General features: G+C 37.0%; 1 pseudogene; it reads left to right on the forward strand.

Moving 5' to 3' along the window:
- Positions 1 to 17,324, forward strand: part of LOC123856524 (transforming protein RhoA-like) — a 129,161-nt pseudogene that overhangs the window by 32,951 nt on the left and 78,886 nt on the right.

Raw genomic sequence — 17,324 nt, forward strand, 5'->3', positions numbered from 1 at the left:
TAAGTCTCTGACCCCACAGAGGATGTGGAAGAAGGGATTTAGGGGCCCGTTTGTAGTCTTCATGAATATATCGGTTCTTAATCTATCCTATGTTAATATCGCAAAGGGAAAAAAATCACTTTTTGAATTTAGAAACGTATATGTTTACTTGATATGTCTATGATAAAATTTGTTCTTTTGGCTACCTTTACTCCTCATGCATCTGTCAGAAGAATACAAATGTTAGTATCTATAAATATTTTTGTTGCCATTCCAAAAGAAAAAAAGGCTCAAATTCTTGACACTAATCTGAAATGAATGTTCTCATTTTGCATGCATTAGGTTGTTGATTGTCTTATGGGCCCTGATGGGACATGAGACTTTTGTGACCCATCATCCAGAATATCTATAGATGGCTATCAAATGGTGAAATGTCATATATATGAATGACTGATCAATTTTCTTAAATTTGTCAGTGGTGCTTACTGGTATGCTGTTAAGGAAAACCACTGGCAATATTTAGACTTTGATTTTTGCAACAGAGTGTATTTGTTAAAAGCATGGGCTTTGGGATCACACAAACTTAGGTTTGTATTCTGTCTCTTCCGTGAGCTCTATGAGTTAGCACAAATAACCTCTCCAAATCTTTTTTTAATAAAGATTTTATTTATTTATTAGAGAGAGAGTGAGAGAGAGAGAGCACAAGAGGGGAGAGCATCAGGGGAGAAGCAGACTCCCCGCTGAGCAGGGAGCCCAATGCAGAACTCGATCCCCGGACTCCAGGATCATGACCTGAGCCAAAGGCAGACACTTAACCTACAGAGCCACGCAGGTGCTCCAACCTCTCCAAGTCTTAAATTCCTCATTGCAAAATGTGATAATAGTAAAATCTATATCATAGACTGTTGTGAGGATTAAATGAGGTAATGCATTTAGAGCCCTTGGCAAGAAGTGTATGCTCAATACATGTTAGCCATTATTACCATTACTTAAGAAATTAACTAAAGGGGGGCACCTGGATGGCTCAGTCATTAAACGTCTGCCTTCGGCTCACGTCATGATCCTGGGGTCCTGGAATTGAGCCCTGGGTTGGGCTCCCTGCTTGCCGGGAAGCCTGTTTCTCCCTCTCCCACTCCCCCTGCTTGTGTTCCTGCTCTCGCTTTCTCTCTCTCTGTCAAATAAATAAAATCTTAAAAAAAAAAAAAGAAAAAAGAAATTAACTAAAGGTTAGTGTTTCTCAAAATACAGTTGCTAGAATACCTGCATCAGGATCACCTAGAATGTTTGCTTAAAATATTAGGTTCCTGGATTCCAGTCACATCTCCTGATTCAGAATTTCTTTAGCGGGAATGGTGAGCATAGAATTTGCACAATAGCACTCATTCATAGAGCTCACACACACTAAAGTTTGAGAACCACCACCTCAGAAAGAGTGTGTGTGTGTGTGTGTGTGTGTGTATGGGGGGGTTGCTTTATGCTCTGGTTCAGCCACATTTATGACTAACTGCCATATTCCAGGACCTGCCTTAGGCAAAAGGGAAGTGAATAAGACAGTCCACTTTCAAAATCAGAATGCAAAAACTCTTGTTTTTGTACCAGGTACACTTGCCACTCTGAGAACAATGAACTGAAGAGAGAAGGAAGATAATTCTGTATTTATGCTATATTGGAAATTTTATTGGAAATCCACAAATCCTCACATACCCATCTTTCAGTGATATAGGGATGCTAAGGTTAAATGCCTCCCCATTTCTTTTTTGTTCTTGCATGAGTGATCTGTATGGAGAGGTAATTTTCATCTGCTTGGTGGATTGCAAAAAATCAAGGTAGGATGATTTTTCCTTCTTTTTAGAAATGCATTTTTAGAGAAATGTTTTCCATTTCTGTATGAAGGAGACTGATGTAGGATAGTTAAAACAACTCTTTGGCTTTAAGGCTTAGTTCAGTCTATTCCAATCATAGGAATCTCCAGAATTTCAATTGCCTTTGAAATTGGACTTTAAGGCATGTTTCTACCCTAAGAGTGCATGATTTTTTCAAGTTTACAAAGATCAGTTTGAGTTTTTTTCCTTTAGTGGAGAAAGAGTAAATTTTTTTGTATTGACATATAATGCAGTTTTATAATTTATAACAATCATTTGGCATGTCCATGGATGTCATCAATGAAGGGTTTATGCATTTTCAGAGAAGGCAAGGTTCAGATTTCATATAAACAAGATGCATCTAATTGTTTTTTTTAAGTTTTTATTTAAATTCCAGTTAGTTAACATATAGTGTAATACTAGTTTCAGATGTACAATATAGTCATTCAACAATTCCATACAACACACAGTGCTCATCACAAGTGCGCTCCTTAATCCCCACTACCTATTTCACCCATCCCCTACCACCTCCCCTCTGGCAACTATCAGTTTGTTCTCTAGAGTTAAGAGTCTGTTTCTTGGTTTTTCTCTTGCTCTCTTTTTTTCCTTTGCTCATTTGTTTTGTTTCTTAAATTCCACATATGAGTGAAATCATATGGTATTTATCTTTCTCTGACTGCCATATTTCACTTAGCTTCATAATCTTTAGCTCCATCCAAGTCATTGCAAATGGCAATATTTCATTCTTTTTTTTAAATTTTAAAAATTTTATTATGTTATGTTAATCACTGTACATTACATCATTAGTTTTTGATGTAGTGTTCCATGATTCATTGTTTGTGTATAACACCCAGTGCTCCATGCATTTCTTTTTGTTGTCTGATTGCTGTGGCTAGGACTTCTAATACCATGTTGAATAGCAGTGGTGATAGTGGACATCCCTGCCATGTTCCTGACTTTAGGGGGAAAGCTCTCAGTTTTTTCCCATTGAGAATGATATTGGCTGTGGGTTTTTCATAGATGGCTTTTATGATATTGAGGTATGTACCCTCTATCCCTATATTCTGAAGAGTTTTGATCAAGAAAGGATGCTGTACTTTGTCAAATGCTTTTTCTGCATCTATTGAGAGGATCATATGGCTCTCGTTCTTTTTTTTATTAATGTATTGTATCACATTGATTGATTTGCGGGTGTTGAACCAACCTTGCAGCCCAAGAATAAATCCCACTCTGTCGTGGTGAATAATCCTTTTAATGTACTGTTGGATCCTATTGGCTAGTATTTTGGTGAGAATTTTTGCATCTGTGTTCATTCGGGATATTCGTCTGTATTTCTCATTTTGATGGGGTCTTTGTCTGGTTTGGGATCAAGCTAACACTGGCCTCATAAAATGAGCTTTGAAGTTTCCCTTCCTTTTCCATTTTTTGGAACAGTCTCAGAAGAATAGGTATGAATTCTTGAAATGTTTGTTAGCATTCCCCTGGGAAGCCATCTGGCCCTGGACTTTTGTTTGTTGGGAGATTTTTGATTACTGCTTCAATTTCCTTAGTGGTTATGGGTCTGTTCAGGTTTTTTTTTTTCTTCCTGGTAGTTTTGGTAGTTGATATATCTCTAGGAGTGCATCCAATTCTTCCAGATTGTCTAATTTGCTGGCATAGGGTTGCTCATAATATGTTCTTATAATGGTTTATATTTCTTTGGCATTGGTTGTGATCTCTCCTCTTTCATTCATGATTTTATTTGGGTCATTTCTCTTTTCTTTTTGATAAGTCTGGCCAGGGGTTTATCAATCTTGTTAATTCTTTCAAAGAACCAGCTCCTAGTTTTGTTGATCTGTTCTACTCTTCTTTTGGTTTCTATTTCATTGATTTCTGCTCTGATCTTTATTATTTCTCTTCTCCTGCTGGGTTTAGGCTTTATTTGCTGTTCTTTCTCTAGCTCCTTTAGGTGTAGGGTTAGGTTGTGTATTTGAGACCTTTCTTGTTTCTTGAGAAAGGCTTGTATTGCTATATACTTTCCTCTTAGGACTGCCTTTGCTGCATCCCAAAGATTTTGAACAGTTCTGTTTTCATTTTCATTGTTTTCCATGAATTGTTTTTAATTCCTCTTTAATTTCCTGGTTGACCCATTCATTCCTTAGTAGGATGCTCTTTAACCTCCATGTATTTGAGATCTTTCTGACTTTCCTCTTGTGACTGAGTTCTAGTTTCAAAGCATTGTGGTCTGAAAATATGTAGGGAATGATTCCAGTCTTTTGGTACCAGTTGAAACCTAATTTGTGACCTAGGATATGATCTATTCTGGAGAATATTCCATGGGCACTAGAGAAGAAAGTGTATTCTGTTGCTTTGGGATGGAATGTTCTGAATATATCTGTGAAGTCTATTTGGTCCAGTGTGTCATTTAAGTCTTTATTTCCTTGTTGATCTTTTGCTTAGATGATCTGTCCATTTCAGTGAGACCCCTACTATTATTGTATTATTGTCGATGTGTTTCTTTGCTTTTGTTATTAATTGGCTTATATAATTGGCTGCTCCCCTATGAGGGGCATGGATATTTACAATTGTTAGATTTTCTTGTTGGATAGACCCTTTAAATAGGATATAGTGTCCTTCCTCATCTCTTATTATAGTCTTGGTTTAAAATCTAATTTTTCTGATATAAGGATTGCCACCCCAGCTTTCTTTTAGTGTTCATTAGCATGGTAAATTGTTTTCCACCCCCTCACTTTCAATCTGGGGGTGTCTTTGGGTCTAAAATGAGTCTCTTGCAGACAGCATATCGATGCGTCTTGTTTTTTTTTATCCAATCTGATAGCCTGTGTCTTTTGTTTGGGGCATTGAGACCATTCACATTCAGGGTAACTACTGAAAGATATGAATTTAGTGCCATTGTATTGCCTGTAAGGTGACTCTTACTGCGTATTGTCTCTGTTCCTTTCTGGTCCATGTTACTTTTAGGCTCTCTCTTTGCTTAGAAGAACCCTTTCAATATTTCTTGTAGGGCTGGTTTCATGTTTGCAAATTCTTTTAGATTTTGTTTGTCCTGGAAGCTTTTTATCTCTCCTTCTATTTTCAATGACAGCCTAGTTGGATATAGTATTCTTGGCTGCATATTTTTCTCATTTAGTGCTCTGAATATATCATGCCAGTCCTTTCTGGCTTTCCAGGTCTCTGTGGATAGTTCTGCTGCCAATCTAATATTTTTACCATTGTAGGTTATAGACATCTTGTCCCGAGCGCCTTTCAAGATTTTCTCATGCCAGTTTTATCTGGCCTGCCGGTCTCTGTGGATAGGTGTGTTTCCAATCTAATGTTTCTACCATTGTAGGTTACAGACCTCTTGTCCTGAGCTGCTTTAAGGATTTTCTCTTTGTCTCTGATATTTGTAAGTTTTCCTATTAGATGTCGGGGTGTTGACCTATTTTTATAGTTTTGAGGGATGTTCTCTGTGCCTCCTAGATTTTGATGCCTGTTTCCTTCCCCAAATTAGGGAAGTTCTCTGCTATAATTTGCTCCAGTATACCTTCTGCCCCTCTCTCTCTTTCTTCTTCTTCTGGGATCCCAATTATTCTAATATTGTTTTGTCTTATGGTATTGCTTATCTCTCGAATTCTGCCCTTGTGACCCAGTAATTGTTTATCTCTCTTTTTCTCAACTTCTTTATTCTCCATTATCTGGTCTTCTATATCACTAATTCTCTCTTCTGCCTCATTTATTCTAGCCGTTAGAGCCTCCATTTTTTATTGCACCTCATTAAGAGCCTTTTTGATTTTTACTTGGTTTAGATTTTAGTTCTTTTCTTTCTCCAGAAAGGGTTTCTCTGGTATCTTCCATGCTTTTTTCAAGCCCAGCTAGTATCTTTAGAATTGTCATCCTGAACTCTAGTTCTGACATCTTACTAATGTCCGTATTGATTAAGTCCCTGGCCGTCGGTACTGCCTCTTGTTCTTTTTGTTGAGATGATTTTTTCCATCTTGTCATTTTGTCCAGAGGAGAATAGATGAATGAGAGAACAAACTGCTAACAGGGTAACAACAACCCCAGAAAAATATACACTAAACAAATCAGAAGAGACTTGAAACTAGGGGAAAAGAAAGGGAAAAAAAGAAAAAAAAGAAAAAGAAAAAAAAAAAGAAGAAAAAGAAAAAAAAAAAGAATATGATCAAGTGTCATCAGGCTGGTGCATAGATCAGTGCCACACACTAGATTTTGGGTGTAGTTTGGTCTGTTAGAAGAAAGTGCCTCCCAAAATTTTAAAGAAAGAAAACTTTTATATGCACAAAAATAAGGGTTAATATGATGAAGGGATGGAATATGACTGTAAAGATGAAAATTATAAAATATTTAATAAAAGGAATTGATAAGATAAGAAGTTGGTTGAAAAAAGAAAGAAGAGAAATTTAAAAAAAAAGGGAGAGAATGTGATCAGGCAGGAGACTAGAACAAAGCCATACACTAGAGATTTATGGTATATTTTGGTCTGTTAGAAGCAACTGTATCCCAAAATTTTAAAGAGAGAACAATTTATATATATATACACCAAAAATAAGGTTAACTACTGTGAAGGGGTAGAATATGACTCTAAAAATGAAAAATAAAAAAGATTTTTAAAAAAGGGTTGGATAAGATGTTCGTTGAAAAAGGGAAAAAGAAAAATTAAAAAAATAGTAAAAAACAAAACAAAACAAAAAACTTTGAAGGACTAAAGAATCAGGGGGAAAAAGCTATGAATTCTATGTGCTGTATTCCCCTAGTGCTGGAGTTCTGCCGTTCTCATTGATTAGTAAACATGGTCTTGGCTGGCTGTTCCTGCTGATTTTTGGGGGGAGGGGCCTGTTGCAGTGGTTCTCAAATGTCTTTGCCAGAGGCGGACTTGCACTGCCCTTGGCGGGGGCTGTGCTAAGTAATCTGCTGGGGTTTGCTCTCCGTAACTTTTGTTCCCTGCAAGATTTCTGTACAGCTTTGGACGATGAGAGTGAAAATGGCGGCCTCCCAATCTCCACCCCAGAGGAGCCGAGATTTTGGGGCCCCACTCCTCAATGCACCCCCAGAGAAAAGCAGTCAATTACTCCCATCTCCGGTGTCCTTCCACACTCCCTGCTCACCCGGCCTGTGACCGAGCATTTCTATCTCTGGCACACGACCCCATGTTGAGTCTCCAAACCCAACAGATTCCTGCGGTGCACTCTCATGCCGCTCCTCCTGGGGGAAGAAGGGGAGTCTCCCTGAATCTGCCACTTGTTGGGTCCCTGCTGTAAGAGCAGTGGCTGGACTGTGCTGTGGATCATGGTTTATGCAGCCCCGAGCTGAGAGCCCACTCCTCAGCTCTGTCTCTGCAGCTGGCTTCCCAACTCTGGTACCTGGGAGCTCTGCCACACTCAGGCACCCCCAGTCTTTCTGTGACCCTGAGGGTCTGTAAACACAGTCCCAGTGAGGGTTCCACTCCCCGCTTAGCCACTGGAGCGACGTTCCTCAGCGGAGCCGTCTTCTAAAAGTTCCGATTTTGTGCTCAGCTGCTCTATCATTTGCCAATAGCCGGCTGATGGAAGCTCCCTCCCTTCGCAGTCTAACTTCCCAAATATTGCCTCATATTCACTTCTTGCACGTCCTACCTTCCAGAACGTGGTCACTTTTCTGTTCAGAGAGTTGTTGCTATTCTTTTCTTTGATCTCCTGTTGAGTTCGTAGGTGTTCAGAATGGTTTGATCCCTATCTAGCTGAATTCCTGGGACCAGACAAAATTTAGGTTTCCTACTCCTCTGCCATCTTGCTCCTTAAGTTCAAGATTTCATTCTTTTTTATGGCTGATATATATATATATATATATATATATATATATCTATACCACCTCTTTATCCATTCAGTAGTTGATGGGCACTTGGGCTGTTTCCATAATTTGGCTATTGTAGATAATGCTGCTATAAACATTGGGATGCATGTATTTCTTTGAATTAGTATTTTTGTATTCTTTGGGTAAATACCTAGTAGTGAAATTACTGGATTGTAGGGTAGTTCTATTTTTAACTTTTTGAGGAAACTCCATACTGTTTTTCTGAGTGGCTGTACCAGTTTGCATTCCCAGTGCATGAGGGTTCCCCTTTCTCCATGTCCTTGCCAACACCTGTTGTTTCTTGTGTTGTTGATTTTCACCATTCTGACAGGTATAAGGTGATATTTCATTGTAGTTTTGATTTGTATTTCCCTGACAATCAGTGATGTCGAGCAGCTTTTCATGTATCGTTGACTATCTGTATGTCTTCTTTAGGAAAAATGTCTCTTCCTGTCTTTGCCCATTTTTTAATTGGATGATTTGTTTTTTGGGTGTGGAGTTTTTATAAGTTCTTTATATGTTTTGGATACTAACCCTTTATTGATATGTCTTTTGCAAATATCTTCTCCCATTTTTAAGGTTACCTTTTAGTTTTGTTGTTTGTTTCCTTCACTGTGCAGAAAGCTTTTTATTTTGGTGAAGTTCCATGGTTTAATTTTGTTTTTGTTTCCCTTGCTTCAGGAGGCATATCTAGAAAGAAGTCGCTATGGCTAATGTCAAAGAGGTTATTACTTGTGTTCTCTTCTAGGATTTTGGTGGTTTCCTGCATCACAAATTTGGTCTTTAATCTATTTTGAATGTATTGTTGTGTATGGTACAAGAAAGTGGTCCAGTTTCATTCTTTTTGTATGTTGCTGTCTAGTTTTCCCAACACCATTTGTTGAAGATACTGTCTTTTCCCCATTGGATATTCTTTCCAGCTTTGTCAATGATTAATTGACTGTATAATTGTGGGTCCATTTATGGGTTTTCTATTCTTTCTATTGATCTATGTGCCTATTTTTGTGCCCATGCCATAATGTTTTGATCTCTATAGTTTTGTAATATAATTTTAAGTCCAGAATTGTGATGCCTTTAGCTTTTTTTTTCCAAGGTTGCTTTGGCTATTCGGGGTCTTTTGTGGTTCCATATAAATTTTAGGATTGTTTGTTCTAGCTCTGTGAAAAATGTTGTTGGTATTTGGATAGGTATTGCATTAAATGTGTAAATTGCTTTGAGTACTATTGACATTTTAACAATATTTGTTCTTCCAATCCATGAGCATGGAATGTCTTTCCATTTCTTTGTGTCATCTTGAATTTCTTTCAGCAGTGTTTCATAGTTTTCAGAGTACAGGTCTTTCACCTCTTTGATTAAGTTTATTCCTAGGTATCTTAGTGGTTTTGGTGCAATAGTAAATAGGATTGACTTCTTAATTCCTCTTTCTGCTGCTTCATTATTGGTGTATAGAAATGCAACAGACTTCTGTATGTTGATTTTGTATCCTGTGAATTCATTTACTGATTTCTTTTATCAATTGTAGCAGGTTTTTGGTGGAGTGTTTTTGGTTTTCAGTATAGAGTATCATGCCATCTGCAAATAGTGAAAGTTTTACTTCTCCTTTTCATATTTGAATGCCTTTTATTTATTTTTGTTGTCTGATTCCTAGGGCTAGGACTTCCAGTACTATGTTAAGTAACACTGGTGAGAGTGGACATCCCTCTCTTGTTCCTGACTATAGAAGAAAAACTCTCAGTTTTTCTACACTGAGGATGATGTTAGCTATGGGTTTTCATATCTGGTCTTTATCATATTGAGGTATGTGCACTTTGTTGAGGGTTTTTATCATGAATGGATGTTGTACTTTGTCAAATGCTACTTCTGAAGATGTATCTAATTATTATGGTGCCTATCATTTTGTTACTGTCAAATAAGAGTTAATATTCATTTACCATGTTATTATCTATAAATGGATTTTCCACACATCACATTTGGTCATCAAAATAGTTCTTTTTACTGATTCAAAGTCAAGTTTGCCTTACCTTTGGGACATTTTGCCTCACCTGTCTTGGAGTCAACCTGTGAAACCAGGATAATCCCCACTCCAGTGTCTGTAATTCTACTAATGGGCAGTTCTTCTATTATATACCCATCTTGGGCTGCCATGGACTGACCAGTAAGGTTTTGTGTCCAAGTCTGTAAACCTGGTACTAGAAGAGATGAAGATACAAATAGAGCAGACTTAATAGCTAATATGCTAGTGTTTGAGAGCTTGATATGGTTTAACTCATTTAATATTTAAAATAACTCTATTCATTATTATGACCATTTTACAAATGAAGAAACAGAGTCAGAGGGTACAGGCAATTTTCTTATGATCACAGAGAAAAACAAAAACAAAAACAAAAACAAAACCAAAAAACTGATAGTGCTAGGATATGATCTCAGATAGACTGGCTCCAGGGTCCATGTTCTAAACTGTTATTTGTAGTCCTCTCCAAATTGGTTTTGATTAGGAAGACAATGTCACAGGAGCCTAAATACCAACATGAATGTAAGAAATGGTAACTCTGTTAGAAATTTCACAAAGCAAAACCATAAGTGTTGTGGGAATTTAGAACAGGGAAAATAGCTTGGGCTAAACCAGTCATAGTAGGAGTTGTAGAAGAAGTGGGAGAGGATTTGTTCCCTGGAAGGTGAATAGTGAGTGATTATATATAGCACAGTAGAGTGCAGCGAAGGAGCACTGTCTTTGTAGTAAAACAGACCCCTACACATAGCTATGGGACCTTTGGCAAATAGCCTCTATTTTCTTATCTACAAAATATTAATAATTGTACCTATCCCACAGGTCTTATTTTTAAATGGAAAGATGTGTGGGATGCTGGAGAATAACAGGCACAAAAATTAGGAAAACAGAAATGCTTATGGAATAATTTGAGAGGGATCTAATCATCTATCTAGTGGAAGAGAGAGGATCTGTATGGCAATAATGACAGATTTAAGAATGTGGTTTGGAATGAATCATGGAACACTACATCTAAAACTAATGATGTAATATATGGTGATTAACATAACAATAAAAAATTTAAAAAAAGAATGTGGTTTGGGATCACAGTAGTAGAAATCTTTTGATGAATGTACTGCTTAAGATTTTAGGGATTGGTGGATATCTTTCTTAAACTTACTACCTGGAAAACCTGGGCACATTACATAACTTTCTGTGCCTCAGTTTTCTGATTTATAAAATTAGGACTAAGTAAAAGTGAAATATGTAAAAATTTAAGCCTAGTTTGTGATACATACTTAATGATCAATTAATGCTACATATTAATATCACTACCAGTGTTAGTAGTATTCAACAGGAAAAATATCTATCATCTATCTATCTATCATCTATCTATCTATCTATCATCTATCATCTATCTATCTTCTATATATCATCTATCTATCAATCTATCCATCCATCCATCCAACCATCCATCCATCCATGGGTGTTAAATAATAAAAATGTTGTTTTTGAATGAACTGCTATCATTCTACAAGAAACCATGGCTGAAGATAGACACGAAGACAGATATTATAAGTGATAATCAAGTTATAATTATGAATGGATTCTTACTAATCAATCAAAATACTTAACTTTTTAAGTCTCAAAAGAAAAATGATAGTTACATTTTTGCTGAGTTCTATGATAATAATGCATTGCTGTTTAGGTACCATATTTTCAAAGAGTGACAAGTGACAAATTGGTGTATATCCTGGAGACTGATGACTAGAATATGGGAACTAGGTCCCATGAGGAAAAAGGAGCCACAGAATGAATGTGGGTTTTTATTCTGGAGAAGATATAAGAGTGCATTTATGGCTGTCATGTGGAAGAGGAGGTAGATTTATTCTGCATGTTCTAGAGGACAAAAGGATAAAATAAACTGGTGTGTTTTCAGTATGAATACAACTTCTTTAATAAATTGTGAGCTCTGCTTAACTGCTTACATTCTAGGAGGTTTGAGATGTATACCTCTTAAAATACTGGAGAGAGGAGTCTCACTTTGTGGATAGGACTGAGTGATTTTTAAGACCCCTATAAAATGTAAATATTATGACCAGTCTGGCTTTTAGGCTTACTGCATAGAACAGAGTGAGGGAGAGAGAATTCCTAAACTCACTAAACTAGTTTTTGAATAAGAAGGAGAAAGTGGGAGAACGATATTCATTTTCAGTTGAGACACAGTGACTGGAGTGATTTCATTGAGCCAGGAGGAGAAAAATGATGAGGAAATGCATGGAGAACCATAGGGTATTCATGAACACTTTCAGAAATTAAAAAAAGGCAGTGATTGGGAGGGAAGAGGCATTATTCATAAACATGACTTGGTGAAAACTTTATCCCAGGTTGTTGCCCGGTGACAGCATAAGTGGGAGTCAGGATAAGGCTATTCTGTCATGAAGCTAGTAGAAAGGGGAATATCCAGATGAATTTCATCATAGGTTACCACTGTTCCTAATTCGGAGACAACCTGTGGTAAAGATAGCATAACAAGGTAAAGAACCGCCCCCTGCCCATCCCACCTAATTTATTCAATAACTACCAAAATGCCAAACATTACATGCTAGATTCTCTTTCTCTCTCACTCTATGTATAGATACACATGTACCTATATATACATATGTTAATTTGTATATATATGTTTGTTTATGTGTATATATGTATGTGTGAGTATATGTATATCAGTTTATTTAATCCTAATATAAATTTTGAGAGGAAAATATTGCCTGTATTTTACAGATTAGGAAACTAAAGCTCTCTAACATAGTCATTTGCTCAGATTCTCATAAGCTAATAAGTAGTTGCTAATGGTATCCGGATGTCTACCTAATGCCAAAATACTGTTTTCTTAGGAAACTGGATATTTAGATTATGAAATCTAGTTTAAAATCCTGAATTTGCCTCTGCATATTGTGCAACTTTGGCAAATCATTAAACTAACTTGATCTCATTACCCTTCTCTGTGAAATGGTGAAGAGACACTTATCCTGCCTATAGATTTCTATGTAAGTAGAGGTGAGAGGTTCCCAAACCTGGAGCCATCAAGGGGTTTTAAACAAGGGAAATACATGGTTAAACTTGTATTTTTACAAAGATCTGGTAGGTACTGTGCAAGATATATTTGAGGGGGACTAATATAGCCCCAGAAAGAGAGCCCTTAAGAAGCAACGTTCTTGCTAATAAATGGTATACTATCTTAGGGTAGTGGCATAAGGGATACACAGTAGTGGATATACTTAAACAAATACTTAATACAGTGTTTCCTCACTATTTTTTCATTATTACTCCCTGTCCCAACACACACACACACACACACACACACACACACACACACCACCTAGGAGACCAGGAGACTTTACACATTTTATCCTAAGCAACTCCTGCCTGGAGAAATTTGAATACCAGATATACTGCAAGTCAATTTATGTACAGTTTATACATATCTGTGTTTTACACATAAAATATTTTTTCACCTTCTCTATTATTTGGGGGTGGGGAGAAAGAGATTTATTTTAAGGAATTGGCTCACAAGATTGTGGGGGCTGGCAAGTCTGAAACTTGTAGGACAGGCTGGCAGTAAAACTTACAGCCAACTCATTATAAATGTTAATCATTAAAAAAATACCTTTATAGCTACATGTAGACTAGGGTTTGACCAAACAACTGAGGATCTTAGCCTAGCCAAGTTGATACATAAAATTAACCATCACTTCCCTTTTCCAAAATAACTATTTTTCACTTCCCTGGGGGTGATATCACTTCTGTTGATATCATAGCATGATATCTGTACATTAAAGTAGGGGATAAAATAACATGATGTACTGTATATTAGATCAGTTTCTTGGTTGGATATATGAGGCAAGGAATAGAGAGGTACTGAAGGTGATTTATAGATTTCTAATGTGAACAAGTGAGCAGATAGATGTGCCATTCACTGAGACAGGAAAAGCAGGAAAGTAAGAGTAGATTTGATGTGGAATATGATGAGATTTATATACAACCATGTGTGCTTTTTTACAGTGAAACTTCAGCATATTCATTCGTAAGTCTTCCTAACTGCTTATATCTAAAATTGAATAAAATTTATTAGAAAATCTTTTGGAAAGATACAGTGCTTTTTATTTAAGCTCAGTGATAGCATGATTTCCTTGCTTTTAGCATTCAGGCCTGAAAGACTTTCTGGAAATATTTGGTATCATTTTCTTGGTTGTACTATATTCCTACTACTTTGATACATTGTATTAGAATATGATATGCTAAGAACAAAGTGTTAATTATGTGACAGACATTTAGTTTCATCCTCATGTTTGCCTTGTTAACAAACATACACATGGGCTTAGTCACTGTCTGACTTTTTTCTGTATTTTTATTACCTTTCTTCCCAACTAAATTGTGGGCTTATGAAGGAAAGGAATAAAGGGAATTGGGTCAACAAATATTTAGGGTCTAAAATCATCATATTTGTTCGTTCCCACAGAACCCAGATGAATGCTTTGCTCATAAAAGGTTGTTAATGTCAAATGTTTGTTGAAGTGAATGTTATCATATAATTCAGTATATCTACAAGTACCACAAATCATTGCTTCTTATTAAAAAACTTTTCACAGATTTATGAAGCAGTGGGGATTATTACCATTCCACAGCATAGATTTCATATTTCATTCAAGATAAGAATGGGAAAAGCTCATTTAACTACTTCAAATTAGAAGGACATATAGCCTGTTGGTACTAAAGTTAGTTCTTTATTTTTTTATATTTTGTCTTCAGGACACTATTCTTTTTATATATATATATATATTTAATTTAATTTGATTATGTTATGTTAGTCACCATACATCATTAGTTTTTTTTTTTTTAAAGATTTTATTTATTTATTTGACAGAGAGAGACACAGCGAGAAAGGGAACACAAGCAGGGGGAGTGGGAGAGGGAGAAGCAGGCTTCCTGCCGATGCAGGGCTCAATCTCAGGACCCTGGGACCATGGCCTGAGCTGAAGGCAGACGCTTAATGACTGAGCCACCCAGGCGCCCCACATCATTAGTTTTTCATGTAGTGATCCACAATTCATTGTTTTCATATAACACCCACTGCTCCATGCAGTACATGCCCTCCTTAATACCCACCACTGGGCCAACCCATTACCCCACCCCCATCCCCTCCCAAACTCTCAGTCTGTTTCTTGGAGTCCATAGTCTCTCATGGTTCGTCTCCCCCTCCGATTTCTCCCCCTTCATTTTTCCCTTCCTTCTCTTAATATCCTCCATGCTACTCCTTATGTTCCACAAATAAGGGAAACCATATGATAATTGACTTTCTCTGCTTGATGTACTTCACTTAGCATAATCTCCTCCAGTCCCATCCATGTTGATGTAAAAGTTGAGTATTCATCCTTTCTGAAGGCTAATATTCCATTGTATATATGGACCACATCTTCTTTATCCATTCATCTGTTGAAGGGCATCCCGGCTCTTTCCACAGTTTGGCTATTGCAGACATTGCTGCTGTGATCATTGGGGTGCATATGGCCCTTCTTTTCACTACATCTGTGTCTTTGGGGTAAATACCCAGTAGTGCAATTGCTGGGTCAAAGAGTAGCTCTATTTTTAATTTTTTGAGGCACCTCTACACTGTTTTCTCAAGTGGCTGTACCAACTTGCATTCCCACCAACAGTGTAAGAGGGTTCCCCTTTCTCTGCAACCTCTCCAACCTTCATTGTTTCTTGCCTTGTCAATTTTTGCCATTCTAACTGGTGTAAGGTGGTATCAGAACACTCATGAAAGAAATTGAAGAAGACACAAATAGATGGAAAGACATTCCATCCTCATAGATCAGAAGAATAAACGTTGTTAAAATGTCTATGCTACCCAGAGCAATTTATACCTTCAACGCCATCCCGATCAAAGTTCCAATGACATTTTTTGAAGTGTTGGAACAAATAATCCTAAAATTTGTATGGAATCAGAAAAGACCCCGAATTGCCAAGGGAATGTTGAAAAAGAAAAACAAAGCTGGGGGCATCACGTTGCCCGATTTCAAGCTATACTACAAAGCAGTGATCACCAAGACAGCATGGTACTGGCACAAAAACAGACATATAGACCAATGGAACAGAATAGAGAGCCCAGATATGGACCCTCAACTCTATGGTCAAATAATCTTTGACAAAGCGGGAAAAAATATGCAATGGATAAAAAGACAGTCTCTTCAATAAATGGTACTGAGAAAATTGGACAGCTATATACAGAAGAATGAAACTCGACCATTCTCTAATACCATACACAAAGATAAACTCAAAATGGCTGAAAGACCTCATCAAAATCCTAGAGGAGAACATAAGCAGTAACATCTTCGACATTGCCACAGCAACTTCTTTCAAGATACATCTCCAAATCTAGTGAAACAAAAGCGAAAATGAACTTTTGGGACTTCATCAAGATAAACAGCTTCTGCACAGCAAAGGAAACAGTCAACAAAACAAAGAGGCAATCCACAGAATGGGAGAAGATATTTGCAAATGACACTACAGACAAAGCACTGATTTCCAAGATGTATAAAAAACTTCTCAAACCCAACACCCATAAAACAAATTATCAAGTCAAAAAATGGGCAGAAGACATGAGCAGACACTTCTCCAAAGAAGACATACAAATGGCTAACAGACACATGAAAAAATGTTCATCATCATTAGCCATCAGGGAATTTTAAATAAAGTTAGTTCTTTATAACTTTAAACTATTTTGTTTTGTAGAAACAGATTTCCTAAGCTGATAATCATGTAAGTCTTTAAAAATTCTCTTAGTCATAAGGTCTCCCGTTTTTCACTGTGATTGCCTCATTATGTATGAATTTTTTTTTTAGGATTTTATTTATTTATTTAATTTACAGAGAGAGAGAGAGACAGCGAGAGGGGGAACACAAGCAGGGGGATTGAGAGAGGGAGAAGCAGGCTTCCCACTGAGCAGGGAACCCAATGTGGGGCTTGATCCCAGGACCCTGAGATCATGACCTGAGCCTAAGGCATTTGCTTAACCAACTGAGCCACCCAGGTGCCCCTGTGGATGGATTTTTAAGAGTCAAACAAATTACATGTCAACTTCATGTAGAAGATTTACTGCTCCGTCACTTGATTGTGGGAAAATAGAAAAAAGGTGTATATTTTGTAATAATACTAAGAGCCATAAGAAGAGGCCCCTGATGATCCTATAGGGAGCTCTGGAGGTGGAATGGCCCTTCAGAGTTGTTCTCATGTGAAGCAAGGTTTGCTGGGTCATTGTACCACCACATCAATGAATTACTTGGGCTAGTTGCCCAAGGGAGGGGAAATAATTTTGGTCAAGTCAGCTTTTTGGAGAGGGGTACAGCTGTGAACCTTAGCAGCTAACATTCCTGTCAAGTGGGGGGAATAAGTATGATGATCCTGAATTGAGGATGGCACATATCATTGCTTAATATAAGATTTGTTTAGATTTTGTTTAGTTATCACTATTTTAGTACTTTAGTACTACGTTTAGAATTTTTAATTCTTTAATGACTAGATGCCTTGACTAAAATGCTTATTAAATTAATTTAATTAAACTAAATATAAGTGTATTTCATGGTTTGTTATTCCAGTTCCATCCT

This window comes from Mirounga angustirostris, unplaced genomic scaffold, assembly GCF_029215605.1.
Source record: "Mirounga angustirostris isolate CCGP_5_RB_7025 unplaced genomic scaffold, mMirAng1.0.hap1 SCAF_13, whole genome shotgun sequence".
Classification (NCBI taxonomy): domain Eukaryota; kingdom Metazoa; phylum Chordata; class Mammalia; order Carnivora; family Phocidae; genus Mirounga; species Mirounga angustirostris.